The 27,436-nt window shown below is 37.6% G+C and overlaps 1 protein-coding gene across 9 annotated transcripts in view; it reads left to right on the top strand.

Moving 5' to 3' along the window:
- magi2 (membrane associated guanylate kinase, WW and PDZ domain containing 2) overlaps window positions 1–27,436 on the top strand; it is a 240,702-nt gene that overhangs the window by 60,505 nt on the left and 152,761 nt on the right. The window lies entirely within an intron of this gene.

Raw genomic sequence — 27,436 nt, 5'->3', positions numbered from 1 at the left:
GACACTGTTTGAAAAATATTTTCTGTACTTTTAATTTATTTTTTTAGAAAATAAATTAGGTCAGGTGTGAAAAAAATCAGGATATTTTCATAGACCTCCATACTGTTGTCTCTTTAATTTTGTAATTTTTCAACATTTTAAAGCTTAAACCAGTCAGTTTAATCACTGAATCATACAGTTTCTAATCTCATGTATTTGAGTAACGTCTCTGGTTCTGAAGTGGCTTTTTAGTGAAACAATCTGTGTGTAAGTTGGACTCTAAAATCGAGTGTTTACTCCGGTTCTCCTCTAATTAGCTGCATTACGAGGCTTGGAGGAGCTTCTGTCGTTTCCCAGTTTAATGTTGACCATCAGAGACAAAACCTGGAGTCTGAGTCATGTGAAGTTGTGAAGGTTATGTTAATTTTTGTAGCACATTTCAGCAGTTCAAATGCTTTAAATCATAAAAACATCATAAAATCACCAATTATGAAACAAGTGATAAACATTATATTTTCTCAAAATCATCAATACACATCAAATATATTGATCACTGATCCAGTTACCGCTCATCAACAGCAGCTCTAAGCAGGTGGGGCATAAGTTTAGATTTAAAACTTAAAGGAAGTCAATGTTTCGGCTGTTCTGCTGTTTTCTGGAAGTTTGTTCCAGATTTGTGGTGCATAGAAGCTGAATGCTGCTTCGCTGAATGCTGTATTTTTGCGCTGAGCTGTTCAGTGATTTATAAACTCACAAAAGTATTTTAAAGTCTATTTCTTGAGCTGCAAGGAGCCACTGTAAGGACTTTAAAGTCGACGTAAGATGTAAAATTAGCTTTTTCTGCTTCCGTTTGGGTTTCTACTGCTTGTGAAGTCAGCCCAAGCACAAAAAACCCCCAATAAATTAATGTTTGGAAAATGAGCCTTTTCAAAAACTCCAAAATATAACGTCACTATAGAGCAGGCACTGCCCGTCACCTAGCAACCCCAGAAGAGCCCAGCCCGTTACCTAGCAACCCGAGCTGAGCTCCAGTTGTATTGAGGTGCATTGTGCTACTTTTTCTTCTGAAATATAGCAAAAAAACTTGTTGTTTCCTTTTAATTTTGCATCATTCATAAAGACAAGTTCCAGAAAATGGACTTGGATAAAGCGCCTCTGTCAAAGTGATAAAGAAATGGCCACGTTTAAAACCACTTCATGATAAATAAATGGAAGAAAAGGGACAAGAAAGAAGAAATTCTGAATGATGGATGTGAAGGAGTTCATCACAGCAATTTAAACATAACCTTTGAGTGATAAAGAAAAGACATTTTTCTCTGGGCTGAAGGCTGATGCGCAGACAGTGGGAGAGTTACCTCTCCTCATACCAATTGTGACGCTCGGACCGAGCCGGGTTGGGCCCGCTAAGGCCGTGCCAGCTCTTAGACAAATTGCCTGGTTGAAATCCAAGGTCAGAGCGTTAATAGTCCGAGCCCTGCGAAATCAGCCCTATCGTCTGGTAATCCACACAGATTTGACAGTGGAGATAAAGATACCTCAGATCGCAGCACACACCCAGTAACACGGGTAAATCTGAACCGGGAGAAAATGGCCAATTAATGACAGATTTTTATCAACTGAGCTGTAATTACAAAACCTCACAAGCAAGTGGGCCATTTTTGAAAAGCATCTCATGTTTTCCCACAAACAAAATGTGCTGCGAGTGTTTTTTCCACAGAAATATATATTTTTTTAAAAACAGCATGAAGGTTATCTGGATTTTATGGTTCATTTGCTAAAAGCTAATCTCTCCAGAGCACTCAGCGTCTTCGAGTCAGTTTTTCATTCACATTAACGCTCAGAAGCTCTTACCATTCCCACCTTGCGCCTCACCTTCCTGCTTAGTGGACACAGAAAAGCTCTAGGTGGAGCAAGGACGTCTTTTAAAAAATAATGCAACTCCTCTTCTCTTTTTTACACAACTTTGACCTTCTGGTGATCTGCTCTGCTCTAACTTTTGCTGTTCTCAGGGTCAAATTAATCCTAACACTTATATTATGTCGAAAATGTTACTAATTAATCTTGTAAAACTGATTCTGAGCTAAGATTTAAACAGATTTGTGGTCCAAGTAAAGCACTTTCAAGGTCACTTTCTAACTTTTGTACTTCTGTTCATTAATAAAAAAAATCACATGTTTGTTATGAAAGAAGATACCTGAGTAATTAAATGAACCGATTTTGCTTAAAATTATTATAAATATTAGAATTTAACTGGTCTTGTTCATTTAAAATATTTAAGTGTCTTTTTTCTGGTACATATTTATCAGAATCTATCCTAATAAAATCAAAACTTGTTCCACCAACGTTTCTAAACCGTTCACATAACATGATTGCGGTCATGTTTAATTACTAGTATGAACAACCACATTTCAGCAAAAATCAAAAACTGATCATCGATTCCTGCTGTGTGAACGTAGCTCTGGAAACACAGTTGAAAGCAGATATCACTCAGTACAGCGTTAAACTGTATTCATTCACAAGTTAATGTTTAAGTTAATCAACCTGTCCATAATTTCTGGTTTTATCATTTGGAAATGTGAATGATGCCTCTGTATGTTTGGCTACATAAAGTCTTTAGCTGCCCGCTAGCTGTCATTGGCTCCTCTCTGTGTCCTTACTGTATCACATATCTGTGCTCCAGTTTAACGGCCCTCTCTGATAGATGACAGCATTAATCAGGATAATAAATAGACTAAGAGCTCTCTGCTGCCCTACGATTTGTCATCTCTGTGATGGAGCCAATAAATGTTACAAGGGTGAACTTTAATAAGAGGTGATGCGGACCAAAGAAGCAGGGAAAAGCCACGGTTAGACAGCAAAATAGGTGAATTTAAATTAACCTTAATGCCACAACAGAAGTGATGAAAAAAGTGTTTATGTTGTTGTATGTCGCAGCGTACCTCTCCCCTCCCTCACCTGTTGCTGAGCTGTCAGTCAGATGCTTGTGAAGGATTAAAAAGGGGAATATCTATGGAAAAAAGTCATGCAAGTGTTCACTGCTGACTAGAGCTGCAAAGCCCTTATTAGGGCCGAGTAAGACGCTTTCAAAATTTCTTAAAACTTTTAGTCTTTCCTTCTTGACCCCATCAAGACTTGATTTTTAAATTGTATACAGTTTTATTCTTAGGATGCATTCACACCAGATTTATTTGTTTAGTCCAAACAAATCTAGTTTTTCTCAACAAACTAGATCTGTTTGATCCAAATCTAGCTTGTGAGTCCGGTTCATTTGGGGGAAATGTGAATGCGTAATTAAACTCTGATGTGACCCAAAAAAGCAAATTCTGGTCTGCCTACAAATTTGGTCACAGTTTGGTTTAAGTGAACTCAAATGCATATGTGAATGCTGAGCGGACTGGAGGCCACTCCAGAAGGGGGAAGTGGACTACAACGCAGGGCATTCTGGGTAAATACAATCAAAACAAACGTGCTAGTTTAGCGCTAGCGGGCAAAATGACTCGTGGTCTTTTGCCAAAGACACAACCGCTAAAATCTAATGCTAATCCATTTTTGTTTACATTTTGTGAAGAAGGATGTTGCACTCAGCGTTGCTTCCTTCAGTAGTTCTTGCTGCAGCGCCCCCACAGGTGAGGAGGGGACCAGGTTTTTAAAATTGTTTGGTTCTTTTAACACATAGCAATGTGAAACCGAATCACATCAGCTGAAAATGTAACAAATGTTGCAATTCTGCTCCCAAATCAAACAGATAATCAGTATATATATGAGAACCTCGTAAGATAAAGTGGTTTCTAGGCACCAGAAGGTTTTTACAATGTTGAAGTTTGCATTTATTTCAAACGCAAAATGTGCCAACAAAAATAAATGGTGCTCCTGGATTGGCTGTTTTGCTAAAACCATCCAGTAGCACGTCTGGCAGCTTTGCCACTAACTATTTCAGCTTCCCAAGCTAATTTTTTTCTGGAATATTCCACAAAAACTGAACCGCAAATAAACAGAAGGCCACTGTACATCGACTTCTTAATACAAATCAAAAAGCAGACAAACAGAAGACACTGAACAGCAGAATATTTAGAGACAGAATCAACGACAACATCCTCCACAAGTCATGTCTTCTGTGCATAGTTTCAGAAGATAACAGTCACAGAAAACTTGAATAAAAACCACAATAAACGGCAGTTCGAACTGTTTGGAGCTGCTGTTCTTTTCTATTAGAATATGTTATTAGATTCCTCTATTTTTTAAACATTTTTTATTTTACAAACTGCTTTTGCTTGGTTGTTATGCTTTCAGACTCGCACCCGTGTTTGCCTGCTTCCTTTTGCTGATTGAAAGTTAGTGAATCACAGAGCGTTTTCTTTAATCAGAAAAAAAAAATACCTTCGGTCAAAAGCTCTCTTCCTCTCCATTTACTCTCCCCTCTTATTTCCTCTGCTTACTCACTCATTGACTTATTGCAGGCAGTGTTGCGTTTCCATGGTAACAGTCTCTACTCCCCGCCTGCGTCAAAGACTCGACTCCTTAAAATCTCGGCCCACTCCCTTTTTTTTTTCTTCTTTTTTTTTTCCCGGAGAAACCGGCGGGCAGCGCAGGTCAGCAGCAGGAGTCTGATTGTTCAGATTTGAATCCACCACTCGATTCTGTGATTGTATTATCCCAAACCTTCTGTCTTTCGGGTCCAAACCGGTAAAGGTGGGAAAGGAGGAGTCCGTGTGGAGGTGAAGTTGACTGACAAGGCAGGACACAGATGTGGATTTGCCGGATGGCGAGCGTGACTCGGCGCTCAACGCTTGACGGCAGCTGTGGCCGTCAAACGTGAAGGGGAAGAGGTGTGAAATTTGCTCTCTAATTGGTTTTCATTACACAACCATCCTCCCTCCGCCCAGTTACCCGAACCTTTGCTGTCCTTTTAACACAATCGGTGACATTTCCTGCCTTTTTCTTATTTAATCAAATCTTCAGGTTCATCAGGAGACCTTTGCCAGCTGAAAAGTCATTAACTCTGTTGCTTATTTCCAATGAAATGGCAAAAACGAGGACTTTTTCTTCAGTTGAGTTCAGTTTGACTTCAACTCTTTGCGCCCATGATGTGTGACAGTCTGCTGGATATTCCTGGACTCTTCCTGTGAGGGACTAATGATTGAAAATGACACATAATCAAAACCGGTGGCTAAAAGTAAAAACAGAAAGCTCAGCTTATTTAATTGTGTCCATGAGGAATAGTCTAAGTTTGTCTTATTCACACGGGGCTGTCACTGCAAAGCCCTCGGCACAATAAAGCAATATTTAGCACACGCAATCATTTCTGTGGGAAACGTTGTTTGAGGGGCGTATTGTACAAATTAAATGAAAGTTGAATAAGACGTATTAAGCAAACATCATATTTTGCATATTCTTATACTTTAATTTGGGTTTCTACTGCTTCTGAAAACAGCCCAAGTGCTTAAAAAACACCCAGATGTTTTTTTTGTTTTTTTGGCAATAATTTTATGGTTTTTTTTTGTTTTTTTTGGTGTCTAGAAATTGAGCCTTTTCAAAAACCGCTAGAATGTAGCCGTTACAAATCAGCAGGCACTGCCCGTTGCCAAGCAACACCAGAAGAATTCCACCCGTTACCTAGCAACCCAAGCTGAGCTCCAGCAAAGTAGAAGTCATTCCTCCAAAAACCACATAGAAAGACTGATTAGAACAAAGGCTACGTTCAAACTATAGCCTGAAGTGTGAACGATTCCGATTTTTTATTTTGAATCGGATCTTTTCATGACAGTCTGAACAACACAGGTCGGACTTTTTTTTTTCTCACTGCGATCCAGGCCACTTGGATATTCGATATGTGCCTGATCTTTTCAAATGTGATTAGAATCTGATCATCCGACCTGAACATCATTGATAGTCGACAAACATCACTATTCTGCGTTCTGATATGCGCAAGTGGGAAGAAAAACAACCATGGCGGATTGTAATGGGGATTAAATTGTTAATGTGCTGGCTTCGGTCGGACAACAGCTTCATAGCAAAAATGAGCAAAAATCATAAGACATGCTCCTCCACCATTAGAATTCAGGTTTACTTCAGGACACTGAGCACTTCTTCTTTTTCACGGCAGTTGGCAAAACACTGGGCACACTCTGACGTTATTGCGCCCTCTACTGTGCATGCGGGACACTTTCAGGTCATCGATGGTTCACAGTGGAGATCAAATTCAAGTTGCATATATTCGGAAGTCTGAACAACAACAGCAAAAACCTCCGATTTGACAAAAAATCTGAATTGGGTCACGTCAAGCTGCAGTGTGAACGCAGCCTTGGAGACACAGTTCTTCATTTTTAGAGACTTGTTCTGTAGCCTGAATCTAAACTTGGTTTGTTCATAATGATTGTTGTTACATTGGAGTCAAAATTATTTAAATCTGTTATGCAAAATTCCCATTTTGCATGTTGTTGTACTTCCATTTGGATCTCTATTGCTTCTAAAACACAACCCACACGCTTCAAAAAGCCACTCAGTTGTTTTTTAGTAATAAGTTGATGTTTTAAGCTGTTTCAAAAACCTTCAGAATGAATGAAGTCACATTCCACGTGCACTACACTGTTACCTAGCAACCCCGGGCAAGACCGGCCCATCACCTAGCAACTCAAGTTGAGCTCCAGTAGATTTGGTCAGCTGTTTTTACAGCTGTTTGCGCTGTACAATGGCTGCTGGAAAAAAAAATGTTTTGCTGTTGACTTATTCAGAAACCACTTGCTGTTGGTTGTGCAGGAGGCTCCATTTCTGCTTTTCAAGGATGTACAGTTGTATAATTGTGCATTTGTTTGCAGCCATTTTCACATGTGAGTGTAAACGTTGAGTTTAATTGTATTTAAAGTGACAGGAGGCCCTAAAACAGCACACTCTGAAAGGAAACGTTTACACACTGATTGGCATGATCATTAATTTTGCAACTATTTCTTATTTTTATATGTTTGTGATTGTGCAACACGAAGAATAAGGGTTTATTTAGGTATTGCCGCAGAATGTGCAGTAGCACTAAAACTTTACTTTGGAAACCTGAATATTCTGGTCAACTCCAGTTACCACCTGTCTAAAGAAACCCATTGACGCAGCAAGTAGAGAAATCCTTTTTTCATTAAAAGTTCCAGCAGTGCTGTGTTTCTAGTTTGACCGCTACAAATGCCAAAGTGTCAGCTGTATTTCTCCAAACTCTCCCCTTAGCACGTTACTTTTTGTAAGCGTTAGCAGCGCAGAGAGGGGCTCTTTTCTTTGGCCTTATCTCTGAAAAGGCAAATGGAACCGCTAACCCCAGGCTATCATTTCAAAGCAAAGCAGCGTTTTTCTTTCCCCTTCTCAAGCGGTGACACAGCACAAATGTGAATTTAGAGTATTTGTTGGAAGCAGCTCAATGTTTTTTTTTGTTGTTGTTGTTGTTTTTTATGCTGGATTTATTGTTTTTGTCTACTAGGTTTCTTTTCACTGTAAAGGATGAATGAAGTCTTTTTTTTTTTTTTTTGCAAGTATAAAGTGACTATTTGTCACATCAAGTGAATTCATCTGTGATTGTTTCTACATCGCGTTGCCGAAGATCTTCTGTTGTTTGACATTTAAAGACTCCTGGTAAGATTTAGGTGTGAAAATTGTTTTCTGGAAACAGTTTTGTCAACATTTTACTTGAATTCATGACCAAAAGACTACCAGGAGGCTGCCTTGTTCTGAAAGAAAAAAAAAGAGAACCTTTAAAAAACACACAAATAGACTGTCTTTGTTTATATAAAAATAAAAATAGCTTGCAGTTAAAACCTCATGTTATGTCATAATGTAGGGAAATAAGTTGTTTTTTTTTAAGTTTCCCCACTTAAAATTTCTAAATTAATGAAAAAAAAAAAACTAGTTCCATTGCTGAATTATTTCACTTATAACATTTTCCATATTAAGAGTGAAATAATTTGACAGTGTAACTATTTTTTTTAATCATTATTAAGGAATTATTCACCTAAAATTTGCTTCTATGTCTTGCCATAAAGTAAGTTTTGTCATATTTTAAGTTTACTTGGATATTTGCACTAGAAACAAGAGCAAAAATGCTGGAAGCCTCCAGATTACAGGAAACAATTTAATCAGTACTGATCATAGCCAGATGTGGATCACAATTTAATCAACAGAATCTGGTCATTTAATGGGAAGCCAAATTAGATCCATCAGGAAGTGACTCAGCCTTAAAGCTCTTTCTGCAAAAGTCTCCCTGCATGTAGTTAAAATTTTAATTTAAAACCTCAGTGGTGTTGGAAGTATTCAAAATTCTCTTTTTCTAAGTGGAAATGTTTTTTTGCCGCCTCCCACCTGCTTTCCGGGCGCCGTATGACGGGCTTTCAGGATGACTCACTTCCAGTTGTGGAGCTTAGCGGCTGAAATCGGCAGGACGGCGGGAGTCAGCGAGGCCGGAGTCCCTGGGGTTCACCTCATTAGAGCTGGGTTCTCTGTCAGAATGGTTGAGCCGAAGCAGCAGTAGACGTCGCTATCCTTCATGTTAATTACTGGAGATGTGTGAGTAATTGGTTTCTTTTGGCTCCTAAAGCTTAAGGAGAGGTGGAGCTTTAAGGTGTTTTTCATGATGATGGATGGAATGAATGGGTTATTTATATTAGGGGTGCAGCGATTGCAGTTTTCCGGCCGATCACCGATCCTTAAGAGAGATTAACCTGCCGATTCCAATTTTGCCCGATGTCAATTTTGATTGTCTGAAATGTTGCTCAATATAGCAAGAAAGTTGTTGAGTTGGCAACAGTGAAGGCACCATTGTTAATTATTAACGTGCAGACATAACTTAGTGTTGTCAGTCAAACCTTTTCACCGGAGAGCAAAAGAGGACAGTGGTTGATTCTTAGACCTTTGTCCAGGTAGATGAAATCGGCTTCATATGTAAAAATCAGCCGATCTCCCAAAATTAAGTAAATCGGCACAGATCAATTGGCTGGCCAGTAAATTGGTGCACCCCTAATTTATACAATGGAATTTGAAATAAAGTCTGAAAAGGCAAATATTTTTTATGCTAACCCTAGCTTGTGCGTCACTTTTGGTCCATGTAGGAACCGTCCTATCTTGGCTTGTTGGGGACTAAAATTGCGACATTTGTTACATTTTCTGCTTCTGCGGTTCATTTTCACACTGCGTCACAATAACAAATTTTGCTGGACGATAAATTGTCCCAGAAGGTATTGCAATAAACAACATTATTGTTATTTGGAGACCAATATAAAGGCATAAAAATGCAAGAATACGTTCTCAAAGATCAGTAAACTTTCAAATTTACTGAACATTTAACACTGGAACTGGACCACATTTTAATTTATACACAATAACTAAACAAAGCAACAGAAACAACAAAATGAATAAATTATGAAGTCTCTGTAAACAAAATGTTCCTTCAATGAAAGGAGCTAGTTGAGTCCAAAACACCAGAACCAAGAACCACTGAAGGAAACATAAAAGCTTCAGAAGAAGACAACTTCCTTCTTCACAAAATGTAAACAAAAACGGTGCAGCATAAGATTTTACCAGTTGTAGGATTTCTCTTTTGTCTTTGGTACCACAAGACATTTCTCCCACATGTTTGTTTTGATTGTATTTACCCATAATGCCTTGCACTGTAGTCCACTTCCTGCTTTTGGAGCGTTTTCCAGTCCGCTTGCAACCGTACCAGAGTTCGTTTTTTAGAGTTTGATTTTGCATTCTCACTTCCCCAAACAAACCAGACTTTCTAGGCAAACAAACTTAGTTTGGTTAAAGCAAAAACTCAATCACAAACTGCAGTTTGACATTAATTAAAGTTGAAGCAACAGTGTAGAAGATGTAAGACGCACTGCCACCTGCAGGTGGGAGTTAGTATCACTTTAACCAAATGTTTTTCACTATTGCAGAAAATTGGCAATAGATTCACAATGAATTGCAGAAACGCAAAAAGCTAGCGTAATACAAATAAAACCTGCTTTGATAAATTTTTCATTGATAAAATAATATTTGAGCAGGTATTTAGGGCCGTGTAAGCTGCTGTGGCGGGCTGAATTTGGCCCTCAGACCTTGAGTTTGACACCTGTGGCTTACTTAAATCTGTTTTTTATGTTGATACCAAGACAAAAAACCCAACTTTGTTTCTTTCTGAAGAAAAAAAATTCAGAATTGGTGATGCTCAGCCGCCCCAGCAGACTGAGGACAATGTCCAGAGTGTTATCACACATTCTGGCCACAGATGGCTTGACTGATGGCTGATTTCTGAAAATCACATTCTTGTGATATTCAAGAAATGATTTACTGCGGATGACCTGTGCAATCAGAATCCAATCTGTGCTGCCGCTGCTCTCTAAGGTTTTGGGTAATAGCTGTGTGTCTCCTAACCAGCATTCATGTGCAGAGATACGAGAGAGGAGCTCTAATTTTGTTTATCCACAACCATAATGAAATATTCCACCTTTGCCACATCAGTGGGATCTGGGATTGAAAATGTCGGCATCTCAAACTGACCTGCTGATTGAGGGAAATCTCTCAGTCTGTCAGATTGTCGTATCCTGATTTGCTGCAATCAGCACCCATAAGCTTGACACGACAAGCATTCAATTTGAAAGGCAATGATAATAAGGCGGAATGTGTGTGCTCTCCAGTTGTTGCAAATGAAAATGTGATTCAGTGACTTGGACGGATTGAAACATGCCAGAATGCTCCGCCGTTCTTAAGGTGTTTTATTAAATTCTCCCTAGACTGTAAAAAATAACATGTAGTCACAGGTCTGGGTTGATATGAAGTGCAGGATGCAGAAATAATATTAGATATTCTCAGAGGATGAGTGCTTAAACAAAACATTTAGAGTTGCAACTAACAATTATTTTTGTAATTGATTAATTTTCCAGTTTTCCTTACGATTAATCGATTAATCGGATAAAGACAAATTGCCTTTTCTCATACATTGTTAGATATATACTAAAACATGAATCTGAAAAAAATCAAGAATTTAAACATTTTATTGTCTGAAGGGCAGTAACAGCAGTCTGTTAGTAAATTTGAACCAGGTGAAGCTAAAGCTGTCACTTGAGTTTTGGCTAGCACATATCCACAAAGGGCTTTTTTTTTGTTTAAAATGCAAAATGTATATATTTATTGTAGATTTTTGAATTACGGTTCTAAATACGTTGGATGAAGGAGGGAAGGTGAGAGAAACTCATACTGTTTGAAGGAAGGAAAAGTTTGGGAAACTTTGGTTTTAAAAAATCACCAGGAGATTCTGTAATTTAAAGGAAACAGTTGTGCTACGATACTCAACCTGTGTTTACAACATTCCCTGTTTCTCTGCTGGATCTCTGCAACCCAAGCCGTCCTCACTCATGGTTTTTGAATCGTGTTATTCTGGGTGTAGGAGGTCCAGGTTTTATGGGTTATGAGGCACTAATTTCAAGATATAGCGGCTTCTGCATTATCTGTTGTGACTCAGCCTTTCATCACTGATTTCAGCTCTAAGAGGAAACATTAAATCACTGCGACACACAGCTATCACTCGCCCACCAGGATTAGAGGCCTATTCAGGGGATTCGGGACCTTTGCTGCAGGAGAGTTTGTTGTTACAGAGTCTCAGATAATCCGCTAACCCCGCGTTCCCGTGTGTACCAATAAATCCAAACATGGTGTGTCCCATAAAAATGGCAAATGCCTCACATATTTCAGACTTCAGCTCCACCAAGTCCACACACACACAGAGGAGCACTGAACATAACTTTTTATTTATTTTCTTTTTGCTCCCTGCTTCAAATCATTTCTCTGTGATTTCCAACAATTCTTCACAAGAATGAAACAAGATGCTAAATAAAAAATTTTTTGACCAAAATTTGAGCCAGAACCTGGAAATGACACTGCAAAAACACAAAATCTTATTATTACACTTGACGCAAGGCAAAACTAACTTACAAGTAATATTTAAGCAAGATATACAAGCTTGTTTAAAGTCAATAACTCATATTTCAAGTGTACTAAGAAATTTCCACCAGAATTTGATAAAAATAGGATTTAAGCTTTACAGTGTAGGGCTGGAAGATAAATCAATTTGATCAATAAATAAAAAAATTTCTTTTGAGGATTTAAATTTAGTAAAATCTGGACTTTGGTTTACCAATTCACTGCTTATGTTTGCATTGTGGAAAGGTTTTTGCAGGTTCTGTTTATTTTGATTTTGAATATTAGGGCCAGATAATTTTTTTTGACATTTTTAACGAGAATTAAATTATATTACAAGGAGAAAATAGTAATCTTAAGAAAAATCAGATACAAAAACATAAAAAAAAATTTAAATGACTTTCTCGTTAAGTTATACTTTACGTTTCTGCTTAAAATTACGGAAATGTTGCAGTACTTTGGCACTTCCATAACTTTAGAAGCTGCTTTTCTCATAAAATGACTCTTTTCTTAATTTTAAAACATTCTTCTGGTAAAATTGCATCTATTCTATTGTGAGTGTATTCTCCTAATAAAAAATAAACAAATATTCTTGCAACCTGTACAACTAATAGTGAAATATAAGCCGCTTTCTGAACATTAACATTTTTATTTTTTTTTGCAAAATGTTTTTAAAAATTAGATGTGGTATGAAAAAAAAAAAAATTGATATTTATTTTTAAGCCGTACTAGAAGTGCAAGAATTCTTCTAAAGAAATTCCTTATCATTGTTCATTGTTGTTTTTTCCATTCTGCCTCCTTTACTTTTTCCTCCTCGCTTTGCTGCGACGTTAAAATGTACTTCAGTGCACAGGAAGGCGCTCCGGTCGCGAAAGGTCACATTGATGGGCTGATCAACAAAAAGCAAGAACATGTTTACGTTTGTTTGACTTGATCAGAACATCCTGCAGTCCCAGCTTGCATCCATCCAGAGACAAACACGCAACCGAAGCTCAAACACAGAGTTCCTGGTTCTTAACTATCAGGACAATTCAGAGAATAACTACAGCTGGACACAGGCATAAAGTTATACTGAGGTTTTAAAACGTAAAGGTTTCAATTTTTCCCTTCATAAATCTGGATTTTTTTTCTCTAGGATTCTAACTTTCTCAGAATTCAGTTTGGTTTTTTTGATTTGAAACTCAAAAATCAATTTTTTATCCCTCTGGCCGTTTTTTTCTTCAGAATTTTAACTCGAAACTCAGAATTATTTTTCCCGTCAGAATTCACTTATTTGTCTCAGAATTCAATTTTTTCCCTCCAAAATCCGACTTTCTTAGAATTCTCTTATTTTTTTAGAATTCTTTTTCTCAGAATTCTTATTCCCCAATGATATTAAAGTAAAAAAAAAAAAATCAATATAAGAGCAAAATATTACTCATTAAAATGACTGGATTCTTGCTGCTAATATCAATTAATTGTTGATCTATTTTTCTGGAGTTTTGATGCCTCCTCAGGAAAGAAAAGTAGCATTTTTTATTTACTAGAAACCTTCCTAATAGGGTTGGTGACACGGACTTAAAAGTTTGTAGCAACATTTTCTGGTGCTATTGTGGCAACGATCAAAATTCTGATTACAAAACTGTTTATTATTACTATTTTGAGCAACTGCATGGCACAGCATTCTTAGTGCCAGAAACATTGTTCCTTATTCTTTATTCCCATTTGAAACCAGCAGTAGTCCTGTACACCACTACAGGTGAGGGTGGGAGCAGATTTTCCAAGTGGTTTTGCTTCGTTTGACACAGTGCAGTGTTAAAGTGAAATACAATTTTGTTCCCCAATCGAGCCGAGTCTATCAGACTATCAGGTGTGAAAACAGCGTAAATCTTTAATGTCTTTTTGAGCCAGTATTTTCTGTCTTTGGGCTTGAAAAACAAGAAAGTCAGCTGGTGTTTTAAGGTAACAAAACATCGTTGAGTCCAATCCTAGAGGAGTCGGATGTTTGATTAATTCAACTGTTTTACCTCCAGATTTGTACCTTTAATCACATAAACAAGCTTTTATTCCATAAAGAGGCTAATTCTTCGTCTCCAAAAGCCGTGTTCATGCACAGAACTTGTCGGGTTGCAGCAGTTTGTTGTTATGCAGCCATACATTATCACACTTTGGTTCCAGTGATTAAATCCTGCCTTCGCCGCCGATCTGGATCATATTTTTAGAACCGTGTGTAGACGTCTGTTTCAAACGCACACGGCTTTGTTTACCGGATCAGATGGAAATCTGCAGTACGTTCCGCACTCTGTTTCTCTACAGTCACAGCAGCGATGAAAATGAAGCCGTTTCCCTCCAGCCAGGAGAGTTAGCTAATGTTTTAGATGTCTGGCAGTAATGTTGAGGCTTGACTGATGGCATCTGCAGGGACGTGATGAGAGCCAATTATGAGCCAATTGGCCTGATTAATAGGATTATAGCTAGTACCTCTCCTGGTAGATACTCACAGATGCAAATAAGACTTCTTGCTTCTCAAACTAGATGAGATGAATGTATTTTTTTTATCACACTCCTCCCATCTTCATTTAGGAGTGTGTAGTGAATGGAATCACGCATTGTTATTGAGTTTGATGGTATAAGTGAGTTGTGTTGCAAAACATAAATTCATTTTTCCACACTTCTGAGAACTTCGGATGAGTAAAATGCTCAGATTTTTATATCTCCAACCTATTTGAGAATAAGTAGGGACATGAAAGCTAAAAAATAAAATAATTTGCTTCATTAGTTCAGCGGAAATGTTCATAAGTTCCAGATGAACAGGAAGTGAGCACAAGCTTTTCCTGTTTTTAGATTTCCTTTTATATTAAAACAAGATTAGTTTTGCACATAATGTTTACACTTTAAAAAGAACATTTTTAACCTCTTGTAAAGCTAATGTTCTGTCGAATCGCAATAGTTGGTTTAATTTATGTATTTAAGTATTTTTATTTCCATTTTGTTGCTGAATTCAGACTGTTTTTGACTTAATTTCTATTTATCTAAATATATAGTGTGATTTTCGTATATTTTTATATATTGATCCTGTTAATGTAATGATTTATTTAAAGGAAATTAAAAACAAGTGTGCAGAAAATGTGGAATATCTGTAAAAATATATATATATATATTGTAATATAATTTTTTGGCAATATCACTCACCTCTAGTTTGACGATGAATCTGAATGGATTGTTGATTGATGCTTAGTTCCTTATTTTATAATAAATTTACTTTTGAGAGAATGCATGGACTTTATAATTACTCATTTTATTTAAAAACTTTTGTTTTTGTCCACTTACCAGTAATTTTAAGCTGCAAATGAATGAAATTAACTAATTTTTTTAAAATTCTCATGGCCTGGCCCTGGTTAAAACAACAACAACAACAACAACAACAACAAAAACACTTTTTGAAGATATTTTCTGTTATTCATCATTTCTTAGAAGAAAAAGCGAGGACAGGGGAAAAAATTAAGATTTTATTTTTAAGTCATATCTCCCAGTTCTAACATGAAGGCTGGGGGATTAATGAGAAAAAACATGAAACTGTTCAGGACATATGAATACTTTTGGTACATTACGTCTCAAACGGTGGGATTTTTGAATAACTCCAGGGATGCAGCTTGATGCTGGAGCAGCTTTCTCATCCAGCAGCATGCAGGGAGTTTGTCTTGAACCTTATGTATTGTGAACAGCACTCCTAGCTGTTTAGCTCCAGGCTAAATTCATTATTGATGCTGGACCGTTCTCAGAAGGACTTAGCTCAGGTGAATACGTGTAACGCTGCCCAGACACAGGATGTCAGTGGTGTTTCCAGTGTGTGGTGATGTTGATTTTTATTTTTTATTTCTTTTGCACCGTCATCTTTTTCAAACTCTCCTCTTGGGCCTGATTATTTTGCTCTGTGGGACGCTGCCTTACACCCTAAAGCAAACACTCATCTTAAGAAGAAAATGGCCGCCGTTGGTCAATTAGAGCACTGGGACTGGATTAGGTGGACGACGGGATGCAGAGGAAGCTCACATGAAAGACATGCCCAGGATAGACACACACCAAAAGCAAGCAGTCAAAAGTGAAGGAGGTGTTGTTTTTAGACAGAAAGGCTAACAAAGCAGAATAATCAATACTGGAGTGCCAGCAGAAGTGAACAGAAAGAAGAAGAGGGAGCCTGCAGAGGATGCTTTGATGAAGCAGCCTGTGAGCGAGTGTTTGGTGTGGTAAACAGGTGGGCTGCAGCCTGCATCTGCTCAGATCAACAACATCTCCTGGAAATGGAAACAAAATGCTCCGTGCTCTGGATACAGTTAGCAGCCTGTTCATATTTGCAGAAAAATAAACGGCGTGAGTGACACCGCAGGAAAACGTGTTCAGATAGAAACATGCATTCAGAGTAGGCACCACATTCTCACTGCGCGAGTAAAAATACGACAGTTTGGGACTTACTCAATATTTTCAACAAAAATGTAAAACATGCAGCTTGTTTTTGATGCAAAATTGAAACAATTATATTCCTGTAAAATAAAAAAATATATTATTTACACTAATTATGATCATTTTTTTAGACTTATTAAAAGGGAAAAAAGTATAAATATATTAATATGCAAATCATAATTATTTGCATCAGCATATTGTCACAGTCTGATAACCGTGAGGTAAAACGTCACATTTTCATATGATCATGTTTACAGAAACATTTAACACTAAATTGTTCAGCTTGTTCTAACCTCTTTCATTTCAAAACAGAAAATATAAATGTTTATTTTCAGTTTATTACAGCTATAATCATATTAATGCTTATTTTTATCGTCTTGACAAATAGACACAAGAACAGTGAGGAAAAAAAACTTGACTGTTTTATGAATGTACGCAGTGGTGGAAAGCTCAGGAAAAATGTAGTTTAAACATTCAGTTAATTTAGTAAAAGATTTTACGTTACAACCCGTTGCCTAGCAACGTCAGCGGCATTCCGGCCGTCACCTAGCAACCCAACTGGCAATCCGAGCACTCCAGTACGTTTGGTCAGCTGGAGAAGACAGATAAAACCTTTCTTAATACATTAAAAAGAAATATTTTGTTGTTGACAGAAACCAGTTTGATTTCCTTTTTAAACTGGTGGAACAGCAATGGTTTTAAAGACTGACTCTTATACTGGGTCTTTGATAACCGGGAAAATCTTCTGCTTATTTGGCTCCTGTTTTCATTCACTCTTGTTGAAGAGAAGTTGGATTAAATTTACTTCAATCAGAGCCAGACAGTAGACTTTCTCCTCTTTCTGCATAAATTCATATTATTTACTTTGAAAAGTCAAAGCTGTAGTTTCTTGAGTAGCCAGGAAGGATCTGTACTTTCAAATCTAAACATATTTTTGTTGTGTCCTGCTTGATTTCTGACCTGATCTGAGGTGTTCAGTCCTTTCTGTAAGAAAATCTGCAAAAAGAAGAAAACAGAAGACAAATCTGGGCCTTTAATGCTGTTCTCTGATCGAAGAAATATCGATTTCTGTTGAGCGCTGCTGTTGGTTGCTTGTTCCTCACAAACATGCGCACATACCAACTTAGATCACCAACTGAAAGAAATCGATTTTACATGTACTGCAAGCCTTTTTCTCCCCGCTGACGCTAAAGCAAGCCTTCTGTAGCCTCAGATGAAGCAAGAGGTGGTTGAAATGAAACCAGCTACTCTGAGGCCTGTAAGTTTTACGTGCACAGGCATGGATAATGCTCTCGTTGTGCTTCTACTCTTACACTCCCTGAATTCTGGTTTTCAAAAGGTCCAAAGTTTCTCCAGTGTCTTATCTGTGCAGCCTCATGAACTCCACACACCAACACGCTGTGCCTCATTACTGCCATAACGCTAGGAGTGGACACTCACTGCCAGAGATGGGAGTTTGAAAATTGCCAGCTATTTTGTGTGGATTTGATTAGTTTGACTTTGAAGGGGAACTCATCTGCAGTCACACTGTGCAGCTGCTGTAAATTCATTACAACACTTGGCACTCAGGTACTGCCTGTGTGGAGCTACAGGCTCATGTGGGCCCGGACATTACCTGGTGACAAATTGGTGATCTGTTCAAGTACTAGACAGCAGCTGTAGTTTTGGTTTTCTATCATTTTTGGCAGAATCTAAGGCTGCATTCACAGCAGCCCTATTTAGTTCGCATTAATGGAAGTCCAGTTCATTTGTCCAGCTCATTTGGGGAGTTGTGAAGGTGTAATTGACCAAAAATCCAAACTCAACCTATAAACCGTGGTATAGGTTCGGTTGAATTGAACTCTGCTTTGGTATGAATCCATATGTGAATTCAAGCAAACCGGAGTCTTCTCCAAAAGCAGTCACAGACTAAAGTGCAAGGCATTCTGGGTAAATACAACCAAAGCAAACACTAGTCTAAGGAGAAATATCTAGTGGTTTTTTTTACCAAAATCAAAAAAGAAATTCTACAACTGCTAAAATCTGACTTCGTCTTCCAGGAAGAAATGTGGTCGGAAAACGTTTGGTCAAATCAAATCAAAGAAAAACAACAGCAGAACTCAGGAGTATGTTTAATTGTGAACGCAAAAGCATTTCCACACGCACAATGCGAAGGGAACTCAAGGGGTTGGGATTGAACAGCTGTGTAGCTGTAAGAAAACCTCTAATCAGTAAAGCTAACCAGAAAAAAAGGCTCCAGTTTGCTAGGGAGCATAAAGATTGGACTCTGGAGGAATGGAAGAGGGTCATGTGGTCTGATGAGTCCAGATTTACCCTGTTCCAGAGTGATGGGCGCATCAGGGTAAGAAGAGAGGCAGGTGAAGTGATGCACCCATCATGCCTAGTGCCTACTGTACAAGCCTGTGGGGGCAGTGCTATGATCTGGGGTTGCTGCAGTTGGTCAGGTCTAGGTTCAGCAACATTGTGTGCCCAAAGAATGAGGTCAGCTGACTACCTGAATATACTGAATGACCAGGTTATTCCATCAATGGATTTTGTCTTCCCAAATGGAACGGGCATATTCCAAGATGACAATGCCAGGATTCATCGGGCTCACATTGTGAAAGAGTGGTTCAGGGAGCATGAGACATCTTTTTCACACATGGATTGGCCACCACAGAGTCCAGACCTTAACCCCATTGAGAATCTTTGGGATGTGCTGGAGAAGGCTTTGTGCAGTGGTCAGACTCTCCCATCATCAATACAAGATCTTGGTGAAAGATTAATGCAACACTGGATGGAAATAAATCTTGTGACACTGCAGAAGCTTATTGAAACAATGCCACAGCGAATGCAGGCTGTAATCAAAGCTAAAGGCGGTCCAACAAAATATTAGAAAGTTTGACCATTTTTTGGTGGCGACTTTTTTTTGGCCAGGCAGTGTAGGTTTAGATGAAACGGCAAAACAGATTTACAAATTGGTAAAGGGTGAACTGATCCGAAGCTGTAAAAACTAGTTTTAGAAATAAAATCAGCTTTTGTGTGTCAGACCTCAAAGAAAACTGTTAAGTAGCATTGGAGAGTAAATACATATCTACTGATAATTCACCATCAGAATGATACATCCTCGTTTTCCTTTTTGGTTATTTCATACGTCACCATTTTGAATCCAATTTCCATCCAAGGTCACAGCTGGAGCTGCTCCAGCCCAGATCCTGTTTTTGCATTCAACCCCAGCCTACACAGAATTCAAACATGAATCATGAGGCCTTGTTTTCTGTGATGGATTTGGTGCATTGTGTCCCAAAATGATGTGGATGAGACTGAGAGAGATGTCCTTGGAAGTTTACTGAGCTAAAACCTTTCTGAGGACAATTTCCTTTTAAAGCTCTGACTGAGGGGAGTGCGCTCACTCGCTTTTCATTTTTTTACTGAGAGAAGATGGTTTGTTCTTAGTAGTAGAGTTGAAATTTAGGTTAAGTCGCATTTATCAGTGCTGTGAAACTGAACAGCATTCAGATCTGTAGTAATCTGTAGCAACTAAACGTTTGTCAGAACCAATTATTCGGACGATTAATCAATTAATTGGATTGGCACATACTCTGGATTAAAAAGATGCAACTGAACTAACTGTCTCAATGAATTTTTACACATGAATGTAAACATTTTAATGTCTAAAATGAGACGACAAAGCATTTTTTTTATGTACGCTTGCTAGCAAAGAATGCATCTGCAGCTAAGTAAACATTTAGGGGGGTTAGCACGCCCCACGTTTGGAGGCCTTAGTCCTCGACGCGGACGTCGCGGGTTCGACTCCCGGTCCCGGCGACCTTTACCGCATGTCTTCCCCCCTCTCCTCACCCTCCTTCTTGTCTGCCTACTGTAGAAAAAATACGAGCTACTAGCGCCGCAAAAACTCTTCGGAGAAAGAAAAAAAAAAAAGAAAACATTTAGCATCAACAGCTCAGCTCTTTCTGCTTGATAAACATCAACACAGTGTAAGGCTGATCTGTTGACTAATTTCTGGATTAATCAATTAATAACTGCACAAAAGAAGGTGCTACATTAGGAGGTTTTTTTGTTTTGGTGGGGTTTTTTGTTTGTTTTGATGATTTGGGGGTTTTTTTACAGAATTTGAACTAGGTGAAGCTAAAACTGCTACTTAAGGAGAACAGATTTAATCTTAAATGCAGATTATATATATTTTTGGCAGGTTTGGCTTAACTACTGCTCTGAGAGTGTTCTTTCAACAATTTTCATGTTTTAGAGTCTGGAGACTTGTTGTTAATCACTACTGATCTGATTAATTGTTTCAACCCTAATGTGAGGAAGTGATCATTTTCACCAGTTTATTCTTCTCCTTTCTTTCCTCTGGTCGCTCTCTGTGAGGAAACAGCCAAAGATTGAGTTCAGCCATTGGCTCAGGTGACATTTCTGCTATTTTTCACTTGATGCCGCCTGATTGTTGACAAAACTGAAAGAGACACCATGGAGGCAGCTGCCGGTCCGCGCGTTCACGTGCTCCCCTGTCCATCCAAACCTCTGATATTAGCATTCAGAGCCAGTCACTTCCTGACACTTTATTCCTTCACGCCTCTCCGAGAGGATTTCCAACACTCTCATTCTCTGTCTGTCCATTCCTATCTCCGTCTCTCTTTCAATCTCTTCCTGCGCTTTGCTTCCAGATACCAGCAGCCTACGTTTTCGCCACATCGCCATGGAGACAGACTTGATGTCAGTGCTGGTCTGCAGAGGTTTGTCAGCATATGAACTGAGTCGCCCCCCCAACCACACTCTCAATAAGCAGCACCAGATTATTAAGTGTGCATTACCTGCCTGGAACAGCTGGTGCAAAAATAAAATCTCAAATAATCGATAAACTTCCAGATATGTGCTACATATGAGAAATGGATGATTTGCAGCAAGCGCAGCTGGTAGAGGGCAATGATGTTCGATTCTTTGGAGCAAATGTAATGGAATGGATCAGCCATATTTAACTTTTTCATTTATTTTCATCTTTTCTCTGCATGGAGACTCAGAAAGAAGACAAAAATCATTCAGCTTAAATTAGCATCTATTAGGTTTCATTGGTATGCTACGAGTAAACCTGAGAATTTCTCAGCTTTCAGAACAATATATACCGCAGTCGATCAAGATAAAATAATGTACGTGTGTTTTTTAAAAGAGTAACTGCAGCATTTAGATGGCCTTCTTTGTACTCTGTCAAAGAAAAAAAACCTTCAGTTTTCTCTTTATTTATTTATACATTTCAGGGTTTGGTTTGACAGATTTGGTGAATATTTTGCTGTTTCTGTTTTCTTGTCACACTTAAATGTTTCACATTGTCAAGCAAATGTTGATATAAACAAAAATAACACGAGTCACGTTCTGGATGAATTGATGCCTTTCCTGTCACCGAATGTTTGAGGTGAATTAATTTAATTTCTTCTGAGGAAAACATTTCTTGCTCTTGAAATGTTAATGACATCTTTGTGCGTTGGAGTTGTATTGCTCCCTTAAACATTTATAAATGACAAGATCTGTAAAGCATCAAAAAAAAAATTTTAGATACTACACCAGAACCGTAACGCAGACTATTCCAGATTTCTCCTTATTGATGCTTATTAATGATTTTCATTTTAATGTCAGATCCAAAAGCAGATTTGAATTCATATCACGTTTATGGACTTAGAGCACAAACTAGGTCATCTGTTTGTTAGGGGTAGATCTAAAAGTGAGAAAACGAAGGAGAGTTTGAGAAACATGAAGTTCTGTCTCATTTTTTAACTATACGTCTTGTTTTTATGCAATCCTAGACTGAATTTGTTCACAATGGAATTAAAGTTGTGAAATTCACAGTATTTTTAATCAATATTAAGGAATTATTGACTTAAAACAAGCTCCTGTATTTTGCTGAAAAGTTCCTTTAAAGTTAGTTTTGTTTAGTGTAATAACTAGTTTGCACTAGAAACTAAACGAATACTTTAAAATGTTTGGTTCCCTCATCACAAACCTTGCAATTAAATTCTCTTCACTTGGAGACGAATAATTCAGTCTCAGCCTACTCTTCATTGCAGAGTGGAGTTTGTTCATGGTCAGAATCGACTTTAACAAAGGCCCAAATTAAAAACTGAGCTGGTCCCACAGTAGCAGAGATTGTGTAACGGCCTGGCTCTGTCATTATATAACACAGTGCTGATGAAATGAGGAGCCACAGCGATTTTCACTTGATTACAGTCACAGATGTCTTGTTGTATCAGTGTAACAGGGACAGTCAGGAATCCAAAACAGCAGCTTCTCGTTTTTATCGCTGCTCTTAATGCAAAATGTGAATCGTTACATTTATTTGCAGGAACTCATTCTTAAATAATTAGATTTCAGTTCTGTTTTAGGGCTGTTTCACTCACAAAAAATGGCTGCAAACAGATGTACAATTACACAGCTGTACATCTTTGAAAAGCAGAAGTGGAGCCTTCTGCACAATCAACAAGAATGTAACAAGTGGTTTCTGGATGCTAAGTCAAACAAAACACTAATTCCACTATTCCAGCAGCCATTGTACAGCACATAGAATTGTAAAGCCATCTGAACAATAGTGGTGGAGCTCAACTTGAGTTGCTAGGCGATTGGCTAAACTTGGTTTAGATTGCTAAGCAACAGTGTGGTGCATGTGGGTTTGACTTAACATTCTGGAGGTTTTTGAAACAGCATATTGCCAAAAAGTTGAAGTTGGCTTTTTTAAGTCTGTGGGTTGTGTTGTAGAAGAAATTGAGACAATTTCAGCAAAAAGGCGGTTCCAGGTGCTTTACATAATAAAAACAGAAAATTACAAAGTCAACAATTATTGAATACGTTGGTCAATGTTTCATTTATTATGGTTCAAAAGCGATTCTAAACAGGTGAGCTTTTAATCTTTATTGAGAGGAACTCGGTGTTTCAGCTGTTTTTGCAGTTTCTACCAGATTTGTAGTGGATAGAAGCTAAATGCTGCTTCATAACATTTGCCTTTTTAGTGGTAAAAAAAAATGTGCTAGAGTTCCGCTTGGGTTGCTAGGTGACGGTGGAACTCCACTGAGGTTGCTAGGTAACCCCAGTGGAGCGTACCTGCTGATTTGTGACGTTACACTCCGAATATATATATATATATATATATATATATATCATTTTCTAGGCACTAAAAACATTAACGTAAAAACATCGGGGTGTAATTTTTTAGCAGCAGAAACCCGAATGAAAGTAGGAAAACATACAAAAGCTAAATACATTTTAGAGCCACTTCAAAATGTATTTAGCTGCTTCTTGTAGAGCCGTCACATTGGTCTGCAGTTTGCAGACAAACCTTCAAAGAAGTCCTCCATTAGATGCTCAGCTCACGTTTAGAATTGAAGTGAGAAACAAGGACAGCGCAGAGTGGCCCTCTTCCTCTCATCTCCTCCATCCCGCTCCCTGGAGTCTTCTCCAGAGGAATGAGCTCTCCACAGGACGCTGCCTTCCTCAAACACAGAGGCCTCTTCTGGCATTTTTACCTGCCCGTCCTCCGTCTCGGTGACTTTACAAGGGCTGTGCGGACATGTTGGTCAAATCTCGGCTGCATTTCTAATGAGCGTCCGAGCCGCCGAGGACACCCTGGTGCAGACAAGCGATATGTGTCTGCTTTTCCTGCCAAATTTCAGCGACTGTGCCAGCAGTCATGTGTCAGTCAGCGAACATCCAAAGCGCCTCTCTCTGTACTGACTTCTCCAATGTTTAAGAGAAAAAGAGCTGAATAAAACTCTATGAATGAGAATAAGTGTTGGCACACAGCTGCGTGTCCAAAGTGTGGCCCGGGGGCCATTTGTGACCCTTGGGATGACTTTTATTGGCACCCAAGTTCAACTCCAGAATGACACAAACTAGTTCTTAGAGCTGTTTAATTTTAATCAGAGTAAGATTATTGGTGACTCAATTAATCAGATCATTTAAAAAAATCTCAAAAGTGTGCATTCTATTATTTTTTTTAAGAGAAACTTTGTTTACAGAAACTTTATAATCCATTTTATCTGTAGGCCTTCTATGTTTATCTCATGTCCAGTAGGTTTACTTCAAAACAGACACATTCAAGTACACTGTATTTATTCTAACAAAAGAAGAAATAAAGTTCTTTGTTCACATCAGTGAAGTAGCTTCTACCTCTAAACATTAAATAAAATAAAATAAATATCCTTTAACAAACTGCAAAGTAAAATTAAACATAGCTAAATGGACAACATTAATAATAACAGTTGAAAACATATACAAAACATAGCTAAATTACCCATGAAACACGGTATATTATTAAATTTGTTTCAAATATTTGTTAAAATATAATATTGGTGAAGAAAACACAGAGCTTATCCTCGTACATGCTACAGTTACCGACGGCAACAGAAAAAAAGGGGGAGGAGCTGGCAGTTACTGGTTACCATGGTAACCACCAACTGTCAAGAGCAGCGCAACAGAACTTAAAACTCCAACATAAATCTGGAGAAACAAGTTGTTGATTAGACAAAATAAATTCGTAGAGTAGATGCATTTTTAACTTCACATTTATAATATCGTTAAAATAAAACCCTGTTACACGTGAATAGTTTGGTTGTATATGGTTTTTATTTTTGTTTGGTGTTTGGATGTTGTGATTTATTTTGGATATTTAAAATATCATCCACTTGCAATACTAGGTGGTTTTTTGCTGGTTTTTTTTGTTGTTTTTTTTTACAAAATCTTTAATCATTAAGTCTATTTTAAAAAAACAACATTATCGTTTATCGCAATGACGTCTCCGACAATTTCTCATCCAGCAAAATTTATTGTGACAGACCAAAAACAGACATAATTATCTTACAATAGAAAATGTGAAGCACAACACAAAGTATTAGTCTTTTTACTGCCAAGCTTCTACAATAAGTGGCACATAAAATGAGCTTCGCATTTGTTTTTCTCCAATTTTGTTCAGTTTTTGCACCACCACCACTGGGAATGTGAGTGTGAGAAATAATGGTTCTCTACTGGAACTGGCGGATTTCTCTCTGATTGACCAGTTGGAAATGGATCGTACGCATTTGAGAAAACTTTGCTAAATGCAAATGATTGAATTTTTAATCCATAAATTATCTGTTTTGCTTTGAAATTCATGTTAAAAATGCTCAAAACGTTCCATAAGTTGTGTCCTAGAAATACTAACTAGTCATAAAAACTGTTTTTAATCAACAAATGTAATATCTTTTTCATAATTCTGAATAAATTTACATGTTTTGAAAACATATCCGTCTTTAAAAGGTGTACCTGCAGCCCCAACAAGCCCAACACCTACTAGTATTTAACTCAAAACAAATTTATTCACTCTTAATGTTTGCTCTAAAATATTTCAGCATGAATGATTCATGCTTTGTTTTGATATTCCAGCGAAAAGTGCTACTAAAACCCGATAACCAGTGTGATTCACCCCGATGTTGTTGTAACACACACTCGTAGTGCATCCCACAGGAAAAGTGAGAATCTGACAGCAGAAAAATAACTCCATTAGTGTGTTCACAGTCGAGTGGAAAATTTCTGAAGTTTGAATAGTAAGAAAAAACAAACACTTTAGCTCATCCTCACCTGCCAGAAATCTCCAAATCTTTAATATTAAATGATTAAGAACCGTCACAACATGATAAAATCCTGCAAATGGAGCATCCTTTCTCAAGATTATTCACTCTACGGCATTAGTTTAGACTCCAGTAATGATTTATATTTACTGCAGTGTTGCACAAATGGCTTTTATTCCCCATCCAGGAGTCTGGAAATGATTATCAGAGAGATGAAGAAGTGTAGCTCCAAATAACATTTGTTTTCACCAATCAATGGCGTCATTGTTGTTTTCTCCGTGACATTTCTTTCAAATGTCAGAGAATATTGAAATCAGTTCATCAGAGCTGATCCCAAACTTTGGCTGCCGGATCGATGAACCTGCATGTTGATACGCCGTGATGCTGCTCAGGTTTATTAGAGCATCAAACCCAGACACTTAAAGCTGGTTGTAAGGAAGTTTCAAGCTAGAAATAAGTCTAGTTATTATAAAACGTGCACACAAAAAATTGCAGGCAATTAGTAATTATTAATAGCATTACTAATTAATCAGGGCGTCTATGTGTCAGTTTGCACCAATGTTTATTCTGCAGGTATGAATTGAAACTTTTCAAGTTATCACAGCACACAATTAATAAAATACACTGCAATTTGAAACTAAATGTACAAAGCGTTTGTGACTAGGGCTGCAAATAACAATTATTTGAGTAATCTATTAACTATTTGATTGTGAATCAATTAATCGGATAAAAACTGCAGATTTTTCATTCATGCTGTTTTTGTGCAATTTTAGAAATTTATTAAAATATATTTAAAAATTCTTTCTTCGACAAAAAAAAATTAACATTTAATTTCCCAAAATGCAATAACATAGTATTCATTTTGGGTAGAACAAATGTATTATTTTAAATGGAAAGTATTTTTGTAAAATTTGTTGTACGTATGCCTGATTATTGACACTAAATACATTTCTAACATGTGAAAAGCTGAACCTTTTTTTTTAAATGTATTTAAAAATGTATTTTAAAAAAAAGTTAAACCAGGTAAATTGGCATTTTTTAAGTTGCCAGGTGAATTAAAAATTTTTTAAAGTTATTTTATTTTAACTTTTTTAATAATAAATTTTTAAAAAGCCATTTAAAATCTCTTTTTAAATACCTTTTATTAGTGTCCCAAATATGTTACTTCAGCACTAGGTCATTTTTGAATCAGTATACTCTATTTAACAATTAATCGATTACTCACTTAGTTGACAATCATTTTAATAACCGATTAATCTGATTAATTGTTCAGGAAACTGAAAAACCTGCAGGAAATGACATTGACGACTGAGCTCTGCTGTTTGGTTAGAAATATTTCTGCTCAAAACTACCAAGAACTCCCTCAGAGATTCTCCGGGTTGCAGCGTCGATTTAAACCGACATTAATTTCTTTCACCTCCTTTAACTCTTACAGGATTTCTACAGAACGCCTCTTTTCCTCTTGTTCCTCCTCTTCATCTTCTGTCTCCATGTTTTGTTCGTTTCTC

Source organism: Xiphophorus maculatus, chromosome 17, assembly GCF_002775205.1.
Source record: "Xiphophorus maculatus strain JP 163 A chromosome 17, X_maculatus-5.0-male, whole genome shotgun sequence".
Taxonomy (NCBI): domain Eukaryota; kingdom Metazoa; phylum Chordata; class Actinopteri; order Cyprinodontiformes; family Poeciliidae; genus Xiphophorus; species Xiphophorus maculatus.
This window is presented reverse-complemented; position numbering and strand designations above follow the sequence as displayed.